The 9,839-nt window shown below is 53.4% G+C and overlaps 1 protein-coding gene across 1 annotated transcript in view; it reads right to left on the bottom strand.

Annotated features, from left to right (window-relative positions):
• Positions 1-9,839, bottom strand: part of LOC113490931 (LIM homeobox transcription factor 1-alpha-like) — a 23,032-nt gene that overhangs the window by 12,158 nt on the left and 1,035 nt on the right. The window lies entirely within an intron of this gene.

Genomic DNA, 9,839 nt, shown 5'->3' with positions numbered 1-9,839 from the left:
AACCCAACAAACAAAACAACCCAAAAAACAAACTCGCTCCAGGTCCACGGGTTTAAAGTTGGGAGTTATCAATTCATATTGATTTTGTCCTGCCTTATTGCATGGCTCCGGGAAGCCTCCACATCTCCATTAGTATGCCTGGCAGGAGAAGGGTTCCTTCGCTTAGTAGCTAGGGGTGATATTACCGATCCAGATAGTATCCAAACTCAATATCCTGTTTCTCCTTTTCTCATTTCCTGTTTGCAGGTCTGAATGCTGGCGTTGTCACAGCGAGACAGGGGAAGGCAGGGAAAAAGAGAGACAGCAGGACAGTGTGTGCACGGGAGAGGGAGGGCTGGCGGTGGGGGTATTAATGGGGGAAGTGAGGGGGAGGGAGGTAGAAGGGCTGCAGACACTTTTATTACAGATTTAATAATGACAAAAGAACATCATTAAACATTCATTAGAATTATTTAATTAAATTTTACTTTGGAAGGGGGGGGGAAAGAGATTAGATATGATGTAAAAAGCAATATTGATTGAGAAAAGAACAAGCTTGGGAGATGTGATTTAAATTAAACTCTGTGCTCGCTCCCTCTCTGTTTTAAACGAGGAATGGGGCGTGTGGTGGCACAGGGGACGACTCGGTAGCACGCAGCAGTAACGGGGCACCGTGGCTGGGCAGGGCTGCTGCCTGCCACCAGGAACGACATTTCCCTCGTCCCATCCTAGTGTGGAGCCAACTTTTCCTGGCAAAATGCCCCCGGTGCCTTGGGAAGGGTTTCAGAGCTCTGAGCCGGGCAGGTGACAAGCTGGAGGTGGGCACTTGGCAACTGGAAACCGTAGTCCCTGGCCGTGCCCTGCTGGAGTTTTTCATAGCTCTGGGCATTTCCTCTCGGTGCTGTGGGGATGAGGAGTCACAGAGCATCCTCACCGCAAGGGCTGGGAGTAAGTCCTTTAAAGTCCTTTAAAGCAGGACTTGGTTTAGAAAGAATTAACGTGCTTATACAAAAGAGCCGTGGCCCGAGAGATGGCCGGGACAATATTTCAGCAAAAAGTCAAGCCTGCCTCCAGGACTGGGAGGAGGAGAGGTACACCTCTACGACCTTAGGAAAAAAAATGGAGTGTGAAGTTTGCCTTAATGAGTGATCTGCTCCAGAGAGAGCACGCCAAGCTAATGCAGTTGGCTTCTGCATCCCTCTGCGTGGATGATCGTAAGGCAGGTACCAGTGAAACAGAATCCAGATTTTAAAAATCTAAAGAGATTTTTTTTTTAAACCGTGAAAGCTGTTAAGCTGTCACTTAACAGGAACCCACTTGTTTTAAGAAACAGTGAGGGAGATCTCCATGTACAAACCAGCCCGCCTTGCGATGGAGGGGTAGGAATGAAGAGAAGGGAAGTTAAAAGTGAGAAGAAAGAAAAGAAGAGGAAAAAAATAAATAAAAAAGCAAGCCAAAGCCTCAGGGCCCAGGTGACAAACTGCAGCGTAGACTCTCCTAGTCCCCAAAGCCACCAGCAAGTTGTACACAAGTGGTCTGTGACCCAAAGCAGCGCGGAAGCTTTGCTGCACCTCCAAGACTAACTGGGGTTACTGGTTTAAACCCGAGTCTAGATTAACGAGGCAGCTTCCATTTTGGCAGTAGCTGAGAAAAGGCTGCCTGGTCGTGCAGGGTGAGGAGCTGCGTGGCTGCTCGTTCCTCTGCTTAAACTGTGGCCCTAAATTTACCTAAAGCCCTAATTTTAAAAGCACCAAAAGTGAATGACACTGGGTTTTGTGATTAGTGTAACCAGTTTAACAGCATGTTGTTAATTAATCTGTGTATCTTTTTTTTTTTTTTTTTTTTTTTTTTTTGCAACTTTCTCCTGGTACCAGCAAAACCCCATCCAGGAATCAGGAAAGGGACTTGGGTGCTGCTTCTCCTCACAAGATGTCCAGCTCTGATACACTGCAGCTGTATCAGCGGGACCCCAGCAGTGGAAAAAACCTCTGTGAGCAGTCAAAGACGTGTGAAGCTGCCACCAAGATAGTTAGGATAAACTGTAATTAACCAAATTTAAGCTTAATTGCATTAAGGGTGAGAGGGAAATGAAAGCTGGAAGCAGATTATGGATCTGTCTTCTAATTCAATATGTGCATCGGTTAGGAAGGAGGGGGGCACCGGGCGCTCGAGCCCCTCGGTGAGCAGGAACAGCAGAGGGAAAGAGAGTGGGACTGGGGAGCAGAAGGTGGGAAAATACCTTGGGAGAAACAAGGGAGAAAGAGCAGCTTAACCCCTCCCAGACGGCTGGGGGGACAGGTCAGAGGGTCTCATTTTTGGGGTGCTGGGTGCCACCAACAGCACTTGTTCAACAGTGTCACCTTTAATGCCTGGTTCCACCCGGCCTTTCCAAGGAAAGGGAGGACGAAGAAACTGGGTGAAGGATTGTCAGTGCCACCCTTGGAGTGTTAGACAAGTTTAGAAATAAAAGAAATGTGATAATGTGGGGATGGCAGCACCTCTCTGTTTCATAAATCACTTCTCCCTAAATCCTCCCAATCTGCCCCACAGCCCTGGGCTCTCCACCTTAGTGCAAACTCTGTGCTGAGACCGAGTGCCTCTAAAAACCTTCTAGTGGATCCTCTCTAAAGGATCTAGAAGAGAGAAGAACAGGGTCTGGGCTCCCCTTGTGCTCCAGCAATCTCCTAGTCTGGGAGAAAACTGCTTTCTTAAAGCGTTAACAGTTGAGGATGCCTGTCGGGGTGGCTGTGCTGCACGGGAGCCTCTCCTGCCTCCCTGCCTGCTGTCTCCAGCGCTGCAGCCCCTGGCACTGCTGGAAGCTGCCTCTCAGGAGTTTATTTCTGGCACCTTTGCCTTCGCGGCTGCCCTCTTGTGGTCCCTGGTCCTGGACTGAGAGAGATGCTGCGGCCAGAAGCAGGAGCATGGGACAACCTCCAACCCTTGGGCACTTGCAAAACTCAGAAATCCGTGTCCCGGAGCCCTCCGGCTGTGCTGCTTTAGGAGCTGGCACTGGGAGAGTTGACAGAGCAGCGTGTTGGCTTTTCTGCAAGCAAGCTGCAGCGCTGGGCGCGTGGGGAAACATCCAGCCCCCCAGCTGTGAGGGGCCGGCGGTATTCCAGGTGTTATTCCAGGCTGTATTCCAGGCACGGAGAGGGGAACGGAGGTGCTGGGATGAGAAAGCACCAGCACCCGGAGCTCTAACCCTGCCCCTTGCCTGCTAGCCCAGCCTTGTGGCAAGCCCCGCTCCTCACCCAGACACCACCTCTCTCAGGGCAGGAACCCACAAACTGGGTCTAAACCGAATGAATCTGGGGGAAACGCTTCCAGCCACGCTGCCCGAACCCAGCCAGGCCCTGCGTCCAGTGCAAACCCTCACAGCCACCCCTGACCCGAGCGAGACCTCCCTCTGCCTTCCCCAGCCCCAGGTGCCACGGCCAAGCCCGGAGAGCGGGGAGCTCTGCAAGCCGGGCTGGGAGCAAGGCAAGGTAGAGCTGGAGCCCGTCTGTCAGCGCCACGTTAATAAGCTCAGCCCTGAAGAGCTGCCTGTCGAAGCCCGTGCTGCTCTGAGACTGCTGGACCATGTCCACCTCCCCAGCCCCAGGTGGTGGCATCCTCGATATCTGCTTCATGCCCAAAAAGTCACCTGCAGCCTGAAAGGGATAAGAAACATCTTTCACTGGGCGCACCGAGGATCCAAAACCTTTACAACCACTCGATTGTTACGGTACATCTGTGTCCTCTGCTTGGGGGGAGACACCGTGAATTATGGCTGTTTACTTTGATATCTAAGTCTTTTTTGGGGTCATATTTTCCTTTTTCCCCATCATAAGAGAAAGCAAATTATTTCTGCAGGCAGGCTGAGCTGATATTAGACAATGGCCACAGCGCTCCAGCAGCTGGGTGGTTAAGAAAACTCTGCCCAGTAAGAGTATGAAAGTTGGTGACATGGGGTCTGGGAGACACTCAAAGCCATGGGACACAAAACATGGAAAGAAAAAAAAACAAAAAAACAAAAAAACAACCCACCAGCCCAAAAGAGGAAGAGTTATCTATCAAAGTAAATTACATTTAATTAAACTAGAAAAATAATGTGCCACGCAGAGAAAAAAGTTCTTCCTCCCCCAGGTATTCCCCCCATTAGAAAAACAATCCAACAGCAATGGGGAACAGACAGCACGTGGTGGCTGGGCTCTTAATCGCGCTCAAGGCGCATCTGCATATTTCTTTCATTTCGCAGTGATTATAGAGTTAGTGTTTAATTTCCTGGGCCCTGTGAACAAACCAATGCAAGGGAACAGTGAGAACTGGGGTAGGAATAGCTTCGTGTAATTAACGTCATTAATCATCAGACGGGCTTCGCTCTCAGTGGGAGACGGGGCTCAACCACCCACCCGGCAAGGCAGGAGGAAATATTTGGGATGGGGGGGAAAAAGGGACGAGATTTTGTGACTGGGTTGTTTGCCGAAGCTTTGGGGAGCCGGTCCAGTGGCCACACCGTGTCCAACAGACGTACGGCTGCAAACCCGCCGTGGTTGTCCTAAAACCAGGCCCCCGAGCTCGATCCCGGGTTCAAGCTGCCCAATTTCTGCGCTGCCGAGGTCCTCCCGGGTGGAGCAGGGAGGGCTGCAGTGACCTCCCCAGTTTGGAGGAGCAGAGTATCTCAAGATACTGGCTGGGGGTGCTCCTCGGAGCACCGGTGACAAGCACAACTCGCCCTGCTAATGGGTGCTACGGAAGGGTGACGGGACTTGGTCCCATCACCCAGCCCAGGGGAGCTGCCGGCTCCTTCCTTCCCACCTCCTTCGTCCCCTCGTCCCCCGCTGCGGAGGTACCCGCAGGGTCTGTTAGCCGGGCACGCGGGCTCCATTCATCACTGCCTTGTCAAGGGTGCTCGTTATCTCATTTATTTGCTCACTTCTCAGAGCGCTGTCACTTTTCATTACCTCCCTCCGGCCGGATGGAGAGGGAGGGCCGGGAGGGGACATGACTTGGGGGGACCCTGTTGCTCAGCAGATGGAGGAGCCCCGTGGCCGAGCGGGGCAGCGGGGGATAGATGGTGAAGCAACATGGGACGGGCAACCAGAAGCCTCTTTTTAAGAGTAGTAGCTTTCATCAGCTCTTGCAGTCCCTCACATTTTGGCCCTGTTTTGCCCTCAAGTCCCTGTTTTTGGGGTTATAAATACATCTCAATCACCATTTTTTAATATCATCGTGCCTAGGAAGAACTCTGATCATTTCTGAGCTGACTATAACCAAATGTCCCAAACACAGCAAAGCGGAAGGAGAAGCTTTTATACTTAAGAGCCAAAACAATCCCACCAGAAGAATAAAAAAAACCCAAAAAACAAACCAACACGCAAAAACCCAACAAATCCTTCTGGTTTCAACACCAGTTTCATCATTTTTAAGGCCTGACTTCTGCTTCTGGAATGCAACGGGGTTTGCACACAGCGCCTGGGCTCATTCTTGTCCTGTCCCAGCTTCTCCTACCCGGGAGATCTTTGCTCGGAGGGGAGCCCTCCCACATGGTTTTAAACATTAACCAGCTTGCTCAGAAGAGTTGCCAAGGCGCTCGGTTTGGGTCAGTCCCTGATATTCGGGCAGGGAGGGTCACTGCCTGGTTGGCAGGGAGGAGCAGAGCTGCTGCCTACTCCTCGGCTGTTCTCTGGACGCACGGGAGACTTTTGATCTCCTTCACCCTCTCTCCGCATCCCGGCCGTTGCCTGAGCCCACACCTTTAACCTGCTTACTCCGCCCGATGAAAAAAGTCAGCTCCTATTTCCTGTTTTTGAAGCAATGACGTTCGTATCCCGGCACCCGCCTTTTCCTAACCTGCACAGCCCCGAAAATCGGCCACAGTGGTTAAAGGTCCCCAAAGGACAATGCTGGATGTCACCCCAAGGTACCAAAATACCTATTTGGCAGCCATGCACCAAACTCAGAGCCCAAGTTTCCCGTCTCTGCTCTCTGAACACCCCTGCTCGGCACGCAGGGGCAGCTGAGGTGGGTTTTTAAGGCAGATGAGCTTCTCCTCGCTCAGAAGGATCTCCCTAAACCTTGGCCACCCTTTCGTGGGCTTTCAAAACCCTCGTGGCTGGGAATATTGTCTCAGCTTCATGTGCAGCGCTAGATTCTGCCCCTCTCACCCGGCCAGGATGAGAATAGCTCCGAGAGGACCCCAGAACGGATGGAGGCAACACTGACGGCTGCGATGTGCTGCTCAACCCCTCCTCAACCCTCTTGCCTCCACAACCAGATGGAGAAACCGCAGTGATTCAGGCAAAAAACGGGGACCGTGAGGGCACTGGCGAGGACTCGGTCTGTGCTCAGCTGTGCCGGTCACGTGCCAGCAGCCGCTCGGCAGTGGAGAAGCTGCAAGTCAGGTTCGAGCCGAGTTCACCCCGTATCTCTACAGAGGACGAGCAAATCATCTCCACATGGGCAAAAGGAGAGTGTGGAGGAGAGGGGGAAGGCTGCCAGCGCAAGGCTGCGGTTCAGATCCCTCCTGACAGCTCCCCGGCAGCCCCCACATCGCCTGTCATTCCACAAAACAAACTTCAAAGTAAACAAGGCGCCCAGGACCGGGCCGTTGCAGCCACTCTATCATCGTTCAGGAGTATTTTTCCTTCCTTCCCCCCTCCCCTCCTCCTGAGCCATTGCATCTACACGAGCTGCCCGGAGCTGGATTTACAGGGCAGGTGCCTGAGCAAAGCGCAGGAGAGCTGGCTGGGCCCCAGGCAAGAGGGGAAGAGGAGAGTTTCACAAAAGCCTTCAGATTGTGGTTTTATATGATAGGGACTGCAGAACAACATCCATCTTCAGGCTTAACATTTCATCTCTAGATCAACAGTCCGTTCCTTCCCCCACGTTCAGCTGCAGCTGCTGGCTTATCTCTCCATTAAAGCATTTTCCTCTTATTGCACAGTTTCACATGAGAAGGAATAAATGCCAGATGGGTCTCCCCTTCAGGTCACCACGCTGCAAGCCCTGGTCTACGCCGCAGCCCAGGGCGACACTGGATTCTGGAGCCTGGGATTCATCGCTGGCCAAAACCACGAACTTTGGAAAGTCAAGGCCAAGAATGAGTCCTCTGGGGGACGAGATTTCCAAACAGGAGGACTGAGAGTTTGCCTCCCTGGAAATTCCCATGCTGGAAGCACAAAGGTGCTGAGCAGAGACGCCTTCAAAAGTGCCCTGAAGCACCAACGTTCAAAAGCGCTTAAGGAGTTGGAGACCCTAAGGGGTGGTTGGAAACTGGCTGAGGTAGAGAAGCTGGATGGAGCAGACCGTGCCAGGGGGCTGCAGCCCTGCAGCTGCACCCGAGTGCCGCACGGCGTTAGGAAAACCAGCGCAGCCACGCATTCCTGCCCCAAAATCACAGCAGAAAAGCAACGTTGGTGCCTGAGGTCTCTCCACGTGGAAATGCCGTCACTGGCCTCAGGTCAGGCCCCCGACTGCCTGGAGGAGGAGATGCTGCTCCTTACAGACCGGTCTTGCAAACATGTTTTTATCTGGTTATTCCTAACCACAGTGGATAAACCCACTCCAGTGCCTGGCTCCTGTCTACCTGCCACGCAGCCAAAGCCACGACCTTACGGAGTCCGACCTCCCTTGGGCCAAAGCATCCTGGGACCCTCACCCTTCGCCGGGACGGTGTGGGTGCTACTGTGCTTGTGCAAGCTGTCCTTCCTCTCCACGGCAAGCTGTGGCTGTGCCTACCCAGCTCCTTGTCCCTGCCTCTCCCAGCCACCCCGGGGAAGTGGGCAAGCCCCCATATTTTTATTACCATTCCCATCGCTGCCAAGCGCTTGCGTCAGTGGCTGGGAGGAGGCTGCGCCCTCCTTTATGAAGCACAGGGAAGATAAGATTGAACTGTTTGGTCTTTAAGAGGATGCTGCCAAACTTCAGGGAATTGATGGAGCATCTTCCTGGCAGCATCCTTGGATGTTTGTGTGTCCCATCACCAGCTCTCCCCAGCAGCACCAGCTGCAGGAGGTCACAACGAGACACAAGTTTTCTGGGCAGCAGCACTGTCCCCCCGCTATTATTTCAGTGGAACTCTCGATACAGGAGAGATGAGCCGGGAGGGAGCGTGTGGGAGCACTTTGTGCTGTGCCCACCGGAGATGCTTATTTGGCAGAGGAGAACCGAGGAGCCACCACCGTCAGCACGAGCCACCAACCCAGCCCGGTCCTTCGCCTGGTGCCACGGCATTAATGGCATCGCCAGCAGCCTTGGTGACAAGTAGTGATGTCAGGGAGCTGCTGAGCTCTGAGGAGGTCCCTATCCCAGGGAGGGAGAAGCTCACAGCGTTTCCTGATGTAGCTGAAGTTTGCCGGAGGTGTCACCGGGGTTATTTAGCTCTCTTGCCAGAGGCAGATGGAAAGGCAGCAGCCTTCAGGCCATCCCCTGCCTTCAAGCCATCCCCTGCCCTGCTGCAAGGTGGATGGAGCCAGCCACCGGTGTGGCAGCAGCTCCGTTTATTTACAGCCACGATTAAAGTGCTCTGTGCCAAGAGATAACCGCCGGCAGGTTCGACCCTGCCCCGGCTCCGTGGAGCGATGCCGCTGGGCTGGCGCATCCAGGCGGGAGGCTGCGGCGTTGGCTCATCCTTCGCTCCCAGGAGCAGGTCCCACACTCCCGTCAGGCTCTTCCAGCTTATCTCTTGTTCCTGAGATGCTGAAGGAAAGGGGGTGGCCAGTGGATGGGCTCTCACCGCTCAGAGCTCAGGGATCAGCCTTTGGGGAAGCGAGTGGCTTGTGCCACATTACACACACCCCAAAAAAAAATCCACCATCTGGGGGTTGTTGGCGCTGCCAGAGGAGGGCCGAACTGAGGACACGAGGCTGTCCTGAGAGGGCAGCCCCTTTCCCTGTCCTCCCGGACTCATTTCCAGCAGCTGCTCTGCTGCAAAATGCTTCCAGGCTGCAAAAAATGGGGGTGCACAAATTGGCTCCCTGAGCTTCCCGGTGCCCCTTGGAAAGGGACGTCACCAGAGTCTGGAGGAAAGTGAAGGGGAAAGGCTCCAATTTCCAACCAGAGTGGGTCAGGGGGAAGGGGAAAGGATCTCCCTGTGACCACAGAGCCAAAGAGTGGCAGAGGGAGGAGATTCTCCACCCCGTGTTCACCTCCTGACAGTGTGAGAAGCGCTCACGGAAGCACCCGAGCAGCTTCGTTAACAGAAGTGCGTTAATCACAGGATCACAGAACCCAGTTTACAACCACAGTTTATGACCACTAAAGGCAAAAAAACCCTTCAGTGCTTTAGTGCTGGGGCAGGGTGCGGCCACTTCGCCAGCTCAGGCGCGGCCGCACTTCGGGGATGTGCTGTGGGAGATGCTGCTCTTGGAGTTTTGCACACAAGGCTGGGTTTGGGATAAATCTAAAAAGCGGATTTTTTTTTTCCCGAGGATTTCACATGCAGCGATGGTTATATTTATCAGATCACACAGCGCCGAGCAGGTGTCTGCTTCCCCCGCGGTCCCACAGCCCCGCCAGGTACCTGCCACGCGTTGGGTTGAGGGCTGTCTCCCTCCACAGCCCCACCACAACCCCGCTTTCACTCACAAAACGCCCTCAGCCCTCCACCTCCGCGGGGCCCTTCCCTGCTCCGCTCCCCCGGACTCGCTAACGCTCAGACGCCTCATTTGACGCACAATTAAAATTACACAAGCAGAGGAGCGTGACAGCCCCGTCTTCTCCTGGAAGCCTCGGCAAGGTGGTCAGAAGCAAATGAGGTTGATGAGAGGATGGTTGTAGGTCCCTTCCAACAAATTATTCTATTCTATTCTATTCTATTCTATTCTATTCTATTCTATTCTATTCTATTCTATTCTATTCTATTCTATTCTATTCTATTC

Source organism: Athene cunicularia, unplaced genomic scaffold (assembly GCF_003259725.1).
Source record: "Athene cunicularia isolate RWA unplaced genomic scaffold, athCun1 SCF_7, whole genome shotgun sequence".
Classification (NCBI taxonomy): domain Eukaryota; kingdom Metazoa; phylum Chordata; class Aves; order Strigiformes; family Strigidae; genus Athene; species Athene cunicularia.
This window is presented reverse-complemented; position numbering and strand designations above follow the sequence as displayed.